The 12,834-nt window shown below is 40.2% G+C and overlaps 1 long non-coding RNA gene and 1 other non-coding gene across 2 annotated transcripts; both read right to left on the bottom strand.

Moving 5' to 3' along the window:
* On the bottom strand, positions 1-82 carry trnas-aga (transfer RNA serine (anticodon AGA)). The gene has a single exon. It is a non-coding gene; the product is annotated as a tRNA-Ser (tRNA).
* A 3,136-nt stretch (positions 83-3,218) lies between these two features.
* Positions 3,219-6,187, bottom strand: LOC147264768 (uncharacterized). Its single transcript, XR_015112653.1, has 3 exons — positions 5,416-6,187; positions 4,427-5,033; positions 3,219-4,265 (listed from the first exon to the last, which is right to left on the bottom strand). It is a non-coding gene; the product is annotated as an uncharacterized LOC147264768 (long non-coding RNA).
* Between the last annotated feature and the right edge of the window lie 6,647 nt (positions 6,188-12,834).

Raw genomic sequence — 12,834 nt, 5'->3', positions numbered from 1 at the left:
CGTTGTTGGCAGGACTCGAACCTGCGCGGGGAGACCCCAGTGGATTTCTAGTCCATCGCCTTAACCACTCGGCCACAACAACTACACTCCCATGCACATTAGTAGAGAGTGACATTAGTGAAACTAATTTTCAGTTTATCTCATAAAAATGAACAAACTTTGACATATTTCTTTCTTTTGTGTGTCAACAACTTTGGTCTTGAAAGCTCCTGACAAACACACCACATGTCACACACTCTATAGTTTTAATCTGTTGAGAACATGAAACGTGTGGCCCCAGTGACCCTGCATGACATTTTTGTCCAATTTAAATTTTGATTCATGACCCAGAACCACTCAAAACCCCAGAAAAATAAAGGTTTTGGTGCATTAAAGACATAAATAGTAATGTTTCAAGGGGGCTGCATGCACAGCAAATTTCTGAGTGAAAAAATCTGGAGTTTGACACAAAGCAGTGAAGGAGTAAAAATTTTGGAGTTTATTCCCACATTGAGACTCCAGCTCGTGTTAACTGATACTCTTAAGCAGTGTGGGAAAAGTCGTACATTCACTGGGTGTTCAGGGCAGTGAATCACCTCCACCCCAGAGTTCATTCAACGTTTCTCTCGCTCCTACTTATACAGAGACAGGTACGTGAGCAGTTGTACCTCTTAAACCGTTCTTAATGTTGATATGTTTCGATTTATGTAATATCAAACTGAATACTGGCCAGGACTAAGTGACCTGTAAGGAAGAACTTCAATTTTCCAACTCTTGCAGAACGTCATCAGTGAGGCAACTGGGTAAGCGAGCTTCTTCCAGTCCTGCTCATATTTCATGTATTAAATGAACACTGGCTCTTGTCATTCCGTCTGGTGTCGTTAAAAAGTAGTTTTGCTCGCTTCACGTTCGGTTGTTTATTTTTTATTTCTTGCGTGTCGTTTTTAGACGAACTTCTGTCACAACATCGGACTGGACACGCCGCGGCTCGAAGGCTGCGTGACAGGACACCGGGGCCTTCACGAGAGGAACCTGACAGGTAACATTAACGCTTCACATTTACCACGAAAAGCTTTGACAAGCAACGCGACCGTGACGTACTGTAATTGTGAATCAAATGGTGAAAACACGGTCGGCTAGTCGTGCTAAATAATGTGATTAAATGCAGACTAAGCTAATGGAGAACACCAGTGATAAGAGTTCATGGTTTAGAGTGCTGTTGTGTGCAGACATTGGATTACTAGCTCTGGAAATTGGCTATGCTGAGCAAAAGCAGATTTTTTACACAAAATGTTGCTGTTCTTCAGTCTGCCAGTGTCTTTTTTTCTACTGGCAAATGTTTTTAAATGGGAAAAGATAGCCCACCCAATTTTTTATTGGCCCTCTCAAAATATAATTTTTGCCTACACCACACTGGGCCTCCTTTACTTTAAAAATGATTAAAATAATGCATTATATACCCTAACAGCCCCAACACAGACAGACTGTTACAGTTACAATCCTTTCTTTGCTATTAATGTCTATATTAAAACTCCTTTTCCCCTTAAGTGCTCAAGATGTTGATAAAGGTGAAATACAAAGGGACAAGGAAATGTGTTAAACTGATGAAATCAGCTTCTCCGATTTCATCAGTTTGGGTAAGTTAGGTTCATTTTGAATTGAGTAATTCATGGGGCTTTAATGACAATGTGTTAATGGAGTGTTGCTTGTCATGCTTCAGTTCATCAGAAATTTCTCATACCAGAAGAGACAATGCTGAAAACCACAGATGACCAGGGAATAGAGGTGGATGAGGACGTCTCTCTGGAGCTTGCGACTGTTAAAGATGTCTGCTTCGTCATCTGCACTGATGATGGTAAAGTGGTGTCAGTTTCTGTTTTATCATTATGAAGTGATGATATTCTTGAGAAAAATGTTCCCTTTGAAAGAAATGTGTCAGTGTTTAATTTTTTTAATCAAAATAATTGGATATTTAAAAAAAGCACAACCAAATGTCTGCTTTTCAGACCTCCAACCACCAGACCTTTTCAAGGACAACACTGACAGTGCAGACCTGGCCGAGTATATAACACTCAAACCATGTGGTAGGGAATGTTATCACGTACAGAATGAAATACTAAGTAACTATTCTCTGTTGATAGCAAGTAGTAATGTTGATTTTGGTGATCAGGTTTATGCCTTATACACTGATGGGGTTTTTATCCTCAGATTTGGCACTTCTGCAGCCAGGTGAAGGATCCTCCTCCTCCAGTCTAACAGATACACTGTCCATCACAAGCTTAAGCAGCCCAAGAAGCGACACAAGTGATGCTGGATATCAACTTGCTCACCCTGATATGGACAGCACCCGTGCAAGAAGTGTAAGTGTAGTAATTTACATACTTGACAGTTTGCTAGTTGGTTAGCGTAACTTAGGATGCAGATTAAACTCAGGGGCTACAGATCTTGAAAGCCTCATCCTAAATGATATTTTTTTGTGACAGATTGATGTTTCCTGAAGAAATGATCAGTACTTTTGGTTGCTAATTCTTATCTTTTTAAAAATCTATTCCAATTAGGTGGTGGAGCAGATTCCGAGCTCAAAGCCAGCAGGGATGACCGTGATTAAGGAGTATGAAGACACGGGGAGTTTGAAAGATTCAACTCGCCCATTAATGGTGAACATCATTGTGGCTCACATGCGTGAAAAGGAAGGGTAAGAAGCTTGATGCTGGTACCTAAATGTTCTTTTTTTCAGTGAAGGAAAGAATCTTTTCACAAACAATATTTATGTATTTTAGGAGAGCAGTAGCCAAAACCACCAAGGAGTTTCATGCTCTTGGAATTGTGTCACTCTTCCCATCTTTGAAGGATCCATACTCAAAAAAGGGATATGTGAGTTTGCATTGTAAATACAGTGTGAAATCCTGATCTTTCAGAATTTTACCATTTGCTTTCCTTTGAAACTTTAAAATGTCAGAACTCTAACCAGATATTATTTCAGGAACATTTCTATGACATCCAGAGCAACACAGGTTTTCTTGAGTGGAGGGTGAAGACAGTTCAACGTAGGGCTGAACGATCTTAGATATAATTGCCATTTTTCTGGCAGATATTGCGATTTCGATTTTCTTCAAATCAAGCTTCAGTGCAATATTCACCATGTACAGTAACATTTACAAACATGACAAAATTACATCATAGCATTAAAACATTAAATGCCATTACTCTAATGCAAGAATGAAAACTAAAGTTAAGAATTGATTTCAAATGGATTTATTGACAAGCATGCATGTACATTCTATGAAGTCCTTGACCAACGGCAGTCATTACAACTGAAACTAAAGAGCCCTCTTTGGCTGTTCACTTATAGTGCAAAAAAATCCTTAGTTGTGTTAAGTTAAAAAAAGTTAAATAAAATACAAAATTCAAAAAAAAAACTAAATTCAACAATTACCAAATGATCTTGCCCAACAGCCTTACACTCAAGTAGGGATAGGTCAAGGTCAGTCTTTTATGGCTCAAGGGAGCTAGCTTACCAACATCTATAGCAGCAGTGAAAGTACTTTATTCAACCCTACATTAAGAAACCTGGACTCTCTTTTTACAGTAAAAAAAACTGAAAAGTAATGGTAATAAAATAACTTGCTAAAATAAAATGACCCTACCTCTTCCCTTCTGAAAAATGTCAGACATTACAATAGGTGGGTTGTTCATTTATGGCTCAGCAGCGACCAAATATTGCAAATCTATTCTTTAAACAATATAGCAAAAATAGCGAATATCTTTTTTTAAACAAAAGGCTGACGCCACAAGTCAGGGTGAAGTGCAGAACAAACAAATAAAATCTCAAGTACTAAATCAACAATAATACTTGCTTTCCTGACATCTCTACGTCACTCTTTACAGATTTTTTTGTCAAGAAAACCAGCATGTCAACCTTTGATGGTTTTAGACATGAGCGCTGACATGTGACAACATTGCCACTGGCACTAAATCTCTGATGGCAAACTGGTACCTGGTATGCATAGGAATTTACGAGCCACTTTGCTCAGCCATGGAAAGTTTACATTTTGCACTCTCCACCAGGCCAGTGGATCGTCCTCTCCATCAATAGTAGGAGTCATCAGGTAGTTGTCCAGTTCAGCTTTCATGGCATCCTCCAACTGCGTAGTGGAAGAAGGAGGGACAGCCTTGCTCTTGAAGAAGCCGCCCAATGTCCGCTTCCCCCTCCCTGTGGTGGATGGCTCTGCCTCTGCTGCACCCTGGGGCATGGGATCAGTGGTGCTGACACGAGCCCTCTTTTCCTGCAAAACACAGAGATAAGAGCTGTCAAAGTTTTGCAGTCTGCGATTTAGAGCAATTGGGCATTCTATGTAAACATTAAAAAGTGTAATATGTAAATATCACTTGGATTTGATGTGGCATTTTGTATTATTGAACTACACAAAGAAACAGGACAAGTTACCTTTTGTGCCACCTGTTCCATTTCAATCTTCACTCTCTTTCCTTGATGTCTGGGACAGTCTCTGCACTTGTGTAGTCCGTCTTGAATCTAGGATCAAGGAAAGAAGTAATGTCCAGTAGCTCCTGTGTGGCTGGGTCGCTGTATTTATCTTCAATGTAGCCAAGAGCTCTTGATTTGATTTTCTTTGTAAGATCTGTGTCCTCGTCCCTTTCAGTCAGGGTTGATGTTCTCAGGAGATGGAGAACTGGCTTCAGGTATGACACACTTACATAGGCTTCACCGGACAGGGCATCTAAACTCCTGAGGAGGAGCAAGGGCATTGTTTATCGATTCAAGGACATCTGTGTCCTGCCAAGTGGGGACCAAGTGACGTGTCTTCAGACAGGACCTGAGACAACACCTTGCTCTGCTCCAACACCCTCCCGATAATTTTTTGCCTTGAGCCCCATCTCGTCAGACACTGTTATCAGTGAGTGCTCTGGTACATTTAAGTCTTGCTGTGCCTTTTTCAGTGCTGTTTTCTTTTTCCAGCTTTGAGAGAAGACAACCATCTGTTTGCAAAGTCCTGTTGCCCGTTGAACTCTTGCATCATCTTTAACAGCATTTTCTGGACAAAAAAAGAACATCAACATTAAATGAGAATTACAGGCTGAAAATGTAAGGATCATAATGGTAAACTTTTGCAAGGCAGATTTTCTAGCAAGAGAACAAATTAAAACAAAGAAAGTCATTATAGACAACAGTAAGGAAAAAAATTGATCAAATCAATTGTAGATGACAAATACTGTTATGTACACACTATTCATCATCTACTATTGATGATAAATAATCTGGTATTATATTAATTATTCAAAGTTGGTATTTGTAAGGGTTTCAAAGAAACACATTAAGAGAAAAGCTATACGGACTATACTGAAAACACACACACATCATATTAAACCCGTATGAATGGATAAATTAATTAAACACACACACACTCTTACACTTACCAATTGCAAGATACAGCCTGTGTCCAAAACATTGAAGTCTGGTCCATTGATTAAGTTCCACAGCTTTGATGACGTTTGCTGCATTATCCGTTGTGATGCACGTCTGGTCCTCTTCTTTCAGACCCCAGTTTGACAGACACACTCGCAAACTCGCAATATTCTCTCCGGTGTGGTCAGTGGGAAAGTATGCTGTCTGCAGGCAGCGACTTTTCAACTCCAAGTTTTCATTTACGAAATATACAGTCAAACTAAGATATGGCTCGGTCGTTCTGCTTCACCCCCTATCAGTAGTTGTGGCATAATACTCCACATTTTTCAGCTCTGTTACCACTTTTTCTTTACACTCGGCGTACAGCTGTGGGACGGTAACCTGGTTGAAGTAGGTGCGAGAGGGAATCACATCTTCTGTCCAGCGTGCGGAGGAGGTTTTTAAATCCGTCTTTGGTGACAGTGTTAACAGACACCATGTCCTTCGCAATGTAGTGTGTTATGGCAGTCGTTATTTCCCGGTGTCTTCTGCTGCTCTTATCATACGGAGTTACACTGGCAAAAGATGCTGTAATTGTAGTCTGTTTGCTACTATGGGCCCAAGTAGTATCTTCGCCAGACCTTTCACCGGACTTTTTTGTCATGCACTCGTCATGCAAATGCCTGTGGTGATTTTTCAAGTGCCGGTATAAATTGGTTGTGTTTCCGCTGGATGTTGCAACTTTAGCGTGGCAGGTTTTGCACAGTACCTGTTTCTGGTGAATGTCTGCAGCCTCAAACCCGAAATACTCCCAAATGACCGACGTGCTGTTTTTCTTGGGGATTAAATCCCCTAACGCCGCTTGTGGTCCAGCTGAAGCCATTTCAGAAATTAAAGAGCAGGTGGAGCAGGTTATACTGATTGGTTAGCGTGACCTGTCCACCAGCAGCAAGCCGCTTCTGATTGGTGAGTTTGGCAGGATGGTAAGGAGACGGCATGTATGTGTAAAATAGTTGACACAACAGATCCTGGGTCAGTCAGGAGCACTGCAAAAAAAAAAACGCCGCTTTGGCGATCACATGATCGCGTTATCTGAAATCGCAATTTCGATCAGAAAACGATAAATCGTTCAGCCCTAGTTCAACGTCAGTCTAAAACTGCATCAACTTCCCACAACAAAGTGATGCGTAAAGGAGGTCCCACATCGTCAAGGACAGTTGGTCCCATTGATGACCAGCAATCAGGAGATGGCTGCACGGAAGCAATGTCTCATCTTCACCACACAACTGACTGTGACTTAGTCTTCCAGAAGATGAGAGAAACATTCCTCTATCGCCAACAGATGATCCATGATCCACAGCAGTCAGCAGACATTCTCCAAATGTTCCCTCGTTTCTTGGACACTAAAGGACTGGTAGGAAACAAATACGATTTGAATAATATTTCTTAAAATAAATTTTATTCAATTGATATGATTGTAATGGTAGTTCCCTCCGCTTTACATTAGATTTTGCAGGATTTCTTGCTGATGTTTGGATGAGAGATTTCATCCAGGTTCCTGGAAAAGTGGACCACCTGCTTTAAAGACAAGATCATCCGAGAGGCCAGGAGCCTGAGACAGACACCTCTTCTGAAAAAACACCTCAACTCTGCCCTAAATGAAGAGTCTGACACTGCTGATGATGAGCCAGGTCGTATGTTGTTAAGGGTTTGTTTGCGATATCATAAGTTAGCATACATTTTTAAGCAAATGGGAGTATATCTGATTATTACTGCCGCCTGTTTTTCTTTTAAAATGTAGAGAAAGATATTCTTAGGTAAAATATATGTTGATTTTTGTCTGCAGAGTGGGACAGTGACATGGCCTCCCTTCTTGTCTTGCTGCATCTGCTTACACCTCAACCAGCTGGACGTAAGCGGCCAAAAAAGATCAGTGTTGCAGAGGCTGCAGATCATTTAGTTCTATTTCAGAAGGTTTGTAAAAGCCACGTGATCTTTTCCAGTATTTTGTAACATTTTTTTCTAGTTAACTGCTTATGTGACAGTGCTTCTCATTGTGTTTCAGGCGTGCCGGAGCTTGGAGGGCCACCTTACCACAGAGCGAAACCCCCAGCCATATCTTTTGGCCAGAGGAACCTCACGAGCACAGGTTCTCAGCTTCTACATAGTCTTGGATGGAAAGCTTCTTCCATGTCAGTCAAGTACATCTTTGGGTGCATTTGATGAGCCGTTCAAGTCTCATTTTGTTTTCAGTCTGAAATATGATGATGCTCTCTCCAGCCTGTACACATTTTTGCAGACTACACTGTACAACATTGACATTGGCACAACAGAAGAAACTCCAAGAGTCAAAGAGTTAAGAGCAAAGTTGTTGAACAAGCAGTCGCTAAAATGCTGAGATGTTTCCTCTGTGCGTCATCCTTTGGTCCAGCTCTGCTCTTGTTCAGGCACCTCAAACTAATTCATGGAATGTATCCAGGGAAAAATTTAAGATGAAAATGTGGTCAAATAGGATGCTGCTTGCAGTTCTCAAGTTATTCTGGATTTAGAAGGCACCTCATTAAGATACATGCACCATTTGACAGTCCATGTCTGACAGGTCAGACCCCTGTCAGCCATGACACTGAAGAGCACGATAATTTGAAGTGCTTCAATGATGAAACCCCCTCTGCTTCATCACAACACCAAAATATTGAAGAAGGCTCTTCAGTGCCACTAAGCAGCAAGGACATGTGTGCATCAATTATTGCCAAACTTTTAGGAAGTGGTTTACCAAATACTGTCGTACTTTCTACCATTGAGAACTTGGAGACTTGTTGGAGACTTGCAAACTAATGTACAGGAACAAGTGCTGAACTTCATACCAGCCACCAATCCCGCCAGATCGGCCATTGAAGAGTTGTTTAAACACACAGACAATCCTTTCAGCCATTTAAATTCAAATAGCAAGTTGGAAAAATATTTCACAGAAAAATGGGATATCATGCAAGCAGTTGAAAAGCGCCTAGGTGTAAGATTTGATACCAGACGAAACACCAAAACTGGAAACTAGGAGCAAGTTCCAATCATTGACAAATTGATCTGTATTCAATAGTTAAAACACTGCAGTTCATTTTCACAAATGAAAGTATTTGTGAATTGATGCAAAAATCTACTAGCTGTGACAAATATGAGGACTTGTGTGATGGAAGCTACTTCACAAATCATCCCGTTTTCAAGTGAAAAGTTTGCTCTCCAGTTGTACTTTGATGAATTGGAGCGCGCAAATCCGCCAGGTTCAAAAAAAGGTATCCATAAAGTTGTCTGTCTTTACTTCATTTTAAGGAATCTTCCACCCAGGGTGAATTCAGCCTTGATGAACATTCATCTGGTATCATTGTTCCATGCACAAGATGCTAAGAAATATGGTATTGATGAAATATTGAAACCCTTAGTAAGAGACCTGAAAATATTAGAAACAGCTGGAGTTGCTGTTCCATTTTCTGAAGTCTGTGTTCGTGGCACTCTTGCACAAATGACTGGTGATAACGTGGGTATGCACAGCATTCTTGGATTCATGGAGTCATTTAGTGCAAATCATTTCTGTGGATTTGTCAAAAGTCAGTTTTCTCAGAAGATGACCCGTGTTTGACTTTAAGATCTGCAGTTTTGAATGACCAACATTTTACTGCTTTGGAAAATGATCCAACAATAACCTCCTTATTTGGCATTAAGCGGAACAGCATTCTGAACACTTTGCAGTATTTCAGAAAATTATGCTGTTGACATCATGCATGACATTTTGGAGGGGGTTGGTCAATATGAGGCCAGGTTACTTTTTGAATACCTGATGAAACATTTCATCACTAAAGAAAGCCTGTTGAAGAGGATCTATGCTTTCAAGTATGGCTATTTGGAAAAGAAAAACAAGCCAACCAATGTTAAGCTTGACTGTGTGGGACATGGACTCGGGTTAAACACATCCCAAACTCTGTGTTTGATCACAAACATACCCTTAATATTTGGTGACCTGGTACCAGAGGATGATTTGCACTGGCATTTGATGCTTTTGTTGCTGAACATTATTGACGTTGTGTTTTCATACTCGATCACTGAAGGGATGACTGTGTATCTAAAGCATCTTATTATCGAACATCACCAACTCTTCAAAGAACTTTACTCATCAAAAACCTTGATCCCAAAACACCACTTCATGGTCCGCTATCCTCGGTGCTTCTGAAAAATAGGACCACTTATTCATATCTGGACAATGAGATTCAAAGCTAAACATACATTTTTCAAGGACTGTGATAAGAACTTCAAGAATTTGACTGTCTCACTTGCAAGAAAACATCAGTTTGCTGTAGCCTATCATTGGGAATGCTTGGCCTTAAAAGCAGTCAAGTCTGGTCCAATCAAAATGTGTTTACTTGAAACATCAAGATGTATCTGCATACCTTCACACTGACCCACAGTCCATTGTCAACCTGACAAACTGGGTAAAGTGTGATGGAGTTGAATATCATGTTGGCCTTTTTGTTTGCATAGGCACTGATGAAAACACGCCTTTGTTCAGCAAAATAACCACTATTATCTTGGATAAAGGTGAAGTGTTTTTTGTTCTGATGGAACATGAAACTTGTTTCCATGACCATTTTCTTGCTTTCCAAGTAAATGAAATCAACCCAAATAAGATTCTGGTTCTGGAAAGAAGGGCCTGAAGACACTTCAAAGCTTTTGATGGCCAAATGTCCTGTGGGTGTGATTCATGTTTTTATGTTGTGTCAGAGAGTTGTATTATTTGAAGTGTCAAAATGTTTGATAAAGGAAACTGAGTGGAATTGATCTTGACTTGTATGTACACGTGTTGAGCTTAATGATGAGTTGAACTGTTTACATTATGTCTGCAATCCTGCATTACAAGGAAGTCACATTTGTTAAATGTGTTCAATATGTCAAGGTTTTTGACAAAGTTTGCACTGGATGGATTTTCTCCAAAGAATTTGTAGAAATCTAGTTGAGATTATTTGTTGAAAAATTGAAATATGTTTTTGTATAACATTTTGTTTTTTATTTGACTTACATTTTATAACACCGTTTTGCAACTGTTAAGCTGCCATTATAAGTGTCTTTTGATTTGAGGTTTTACCTTATTTTCTACTTGAAGAACGATGTTGTTGAACAATCCTCATTGTTAGATAAATGATTTTACCAAAATATAACTTGGTTCACAAGTATGTATTCATGCAGCGAAGTGTTGCTGACCTAATGTCTCAATGTTTTAAATAAAGAGAGGCATTAAAGTAATTTATTTGGTGTATTTCATATTTATTTTACCTAAAAAAAACATTTTAGTGTCTTGAAATATTAACTCCATGAGTGTAAAATACAACACATATTAATAGTTGACTGTTAACACTGAAAAAGAGTTAACATAAATTAAACTAAATATAAGAGTGAATTGTACTCTGAATGGGAGTCATTTTTTAACTCCTGTTCATGTCCAGTTTTAACTCCTGATAGGAGTTAAAAGATCAACTCTCAGAAAAGAGTTACTTTAACACAGCCCATGATTTGATTTTAACTCACAGAGTTTATTCCCGAATCCTAAATTTGCTGTGAGAGCAGCCACCAAAATCTAACTACAAATGTTGATCAAAGTCTACTGAAGAATTGTTTTTTTAATGTATTTTCTTTTATTCACATTTTGTCCATTAACTTCATAATCAGAGTCACCATCTCATCACATGACTAAAGTTTGGGTTCTGTATTGGTGGTAAAATATCCTTCCATGCCCCTCACTAGTTTGCACACAGAAAAGCATATTTTACTGGTTTCAAATCTCTTAGCGTGTTCTCTCTCTTAAACCAGCTGTGGCAGCTTTCACTGTGTGATTGATTTTGAAATATAAATATGGAAAAGAACCATTGGAATAAGATGTCAGGACATTTGAAGGAATGTAAATCTCCTGTTGAAATGTTGCAGTGTGCAGCTGAGGCTCTCTGGCAGTGGCACAAGGAGCCACAATGGCAGAACCTGGACCCTCCTGGAGGAGAACCACAGGTGAGGGCCTTCTTGGCTCCAGATTGATGGAAATCAAGTGTCTGAGGCTGTTAGCAGCCATGAAGTTGATCTGGTTGGGCACTGGTATTTTTTCTTGCTGCAGCTCAGGAGTGATTCAGGAGAAGAGTTTCAGAACAGCCAAGGTTGGGACTGGAATTTTAAAATTTCCCCTGGAACCAGACAACCTTGGGAGGTAAAACCTCACATCAGAGCCACTCAGATGCAGCAGCAGAAAGAAGCTGTCATCTACCCTGACAGTCAGGGCATCAAGTCAAGAAAACATCAACCATCTTGTAGTTCCAAACCTTCACCTGTCAGATTCAGCTACTTCTTATTGTGGGACTTTAAATTTGAACACAATGGAATTTGGACAAGGAGTTTTCCTTCAAGTCCAAACATCATCATCCAGCCTCCAACCAGAGGTCTATGACTATGATTGGAGGTTTTCCCTCCCGAGGTTGTCTGGTTCCAGGTGAATTTTTAAAATTCCAGTCCCCAACCTTGGCTGTTCTGAAACTCTTCTCCTGAATTCAGATTCAGATTCAGATGACTTTATTTATCCCCGAGGGGCAATTAAAATACGGTACAACTGAGCAGCATGACATTAAAAAACAAAACAAGGAAAAAAAAAAAAAAAAACGGACATGACAGTGGGAATAAATAAGAGAATAAAAATAAGATTAAAGATAAAAATACAATAAATATACTACATACAGTATGTACACAATGTAGAATGAAGAGTAAGGTGACTGGAGTGAGTGAATAAAGTGCAGACAATGTAAACAGTATAAACAGTGTAACAGTGAAGACAGGATATTGAGTAGTCTGGGGAGAGTATGTAGGTGTGTGTGTGTAGGGTGTTGGTGTGGGGAAGGTGTTAACGGCTGGAGTTAAAGAAAAGAATGGCTTTGGGGACAAAGGTGGCTTTCCTCCTCTCAGTTCTGCAGGCCACACAGCGGAGGCGTCGCCCAGAGGGGAGCCATTCAAATGCAGAGTGGAGTATGTGTGAGGGGTCTTTGATGATCTTGGCTGCCTGTCTCAGGACCTGTTGGCTGTAAACGTGTGAAAGAGTTCTGACAGGCAGGCCGATGATTTTGGAGCACACTGATGCAGTGCGCTGCAGTCTGTTCCGGTTCTGGAGGCTGAGGGAGTGGAACCAGCAGGTTATGGAGGATGTGATGATGCTTTCCACAAAGGCGTAGTAGAAAGTCATCATTATGGGTGCGCTGACTCCAAAGGAATTGAGTTTCCTGAGGAGGAACAGTCGTTGGTGACACCTCCTGAGAATCTCCTCTGTGTTGGCAGAAAAGTTCAGGAGGTTGTCAATGATTGTGCCCAGGTATTTGTACTCTTCGACCACCTCCACTGGCCTCCCGTGGATGGTGGTGATGACAGCAGAAGCCAGATCC

The sequence above is a fragment of the Aulostomus chinensis genome, chromosome 4 (assembly GCF_037954235.1).
Source record: "Aulostomus chinensis isolate RoL2024-O1b breed Wild chromosome 4, RoL_Achi_v1.0, whole genome shotgun sequence".
Classification (NCBI taxonomy): Eukaryota; Metazoa; Chordata; class Actinopteri; order Syngnathiformes; family Aulostomidae; genus Aulostomus; species Aulostomus chinensis.
This window is presented reverse-complemented; position numbering and strand designations above follow the sequence as displayed.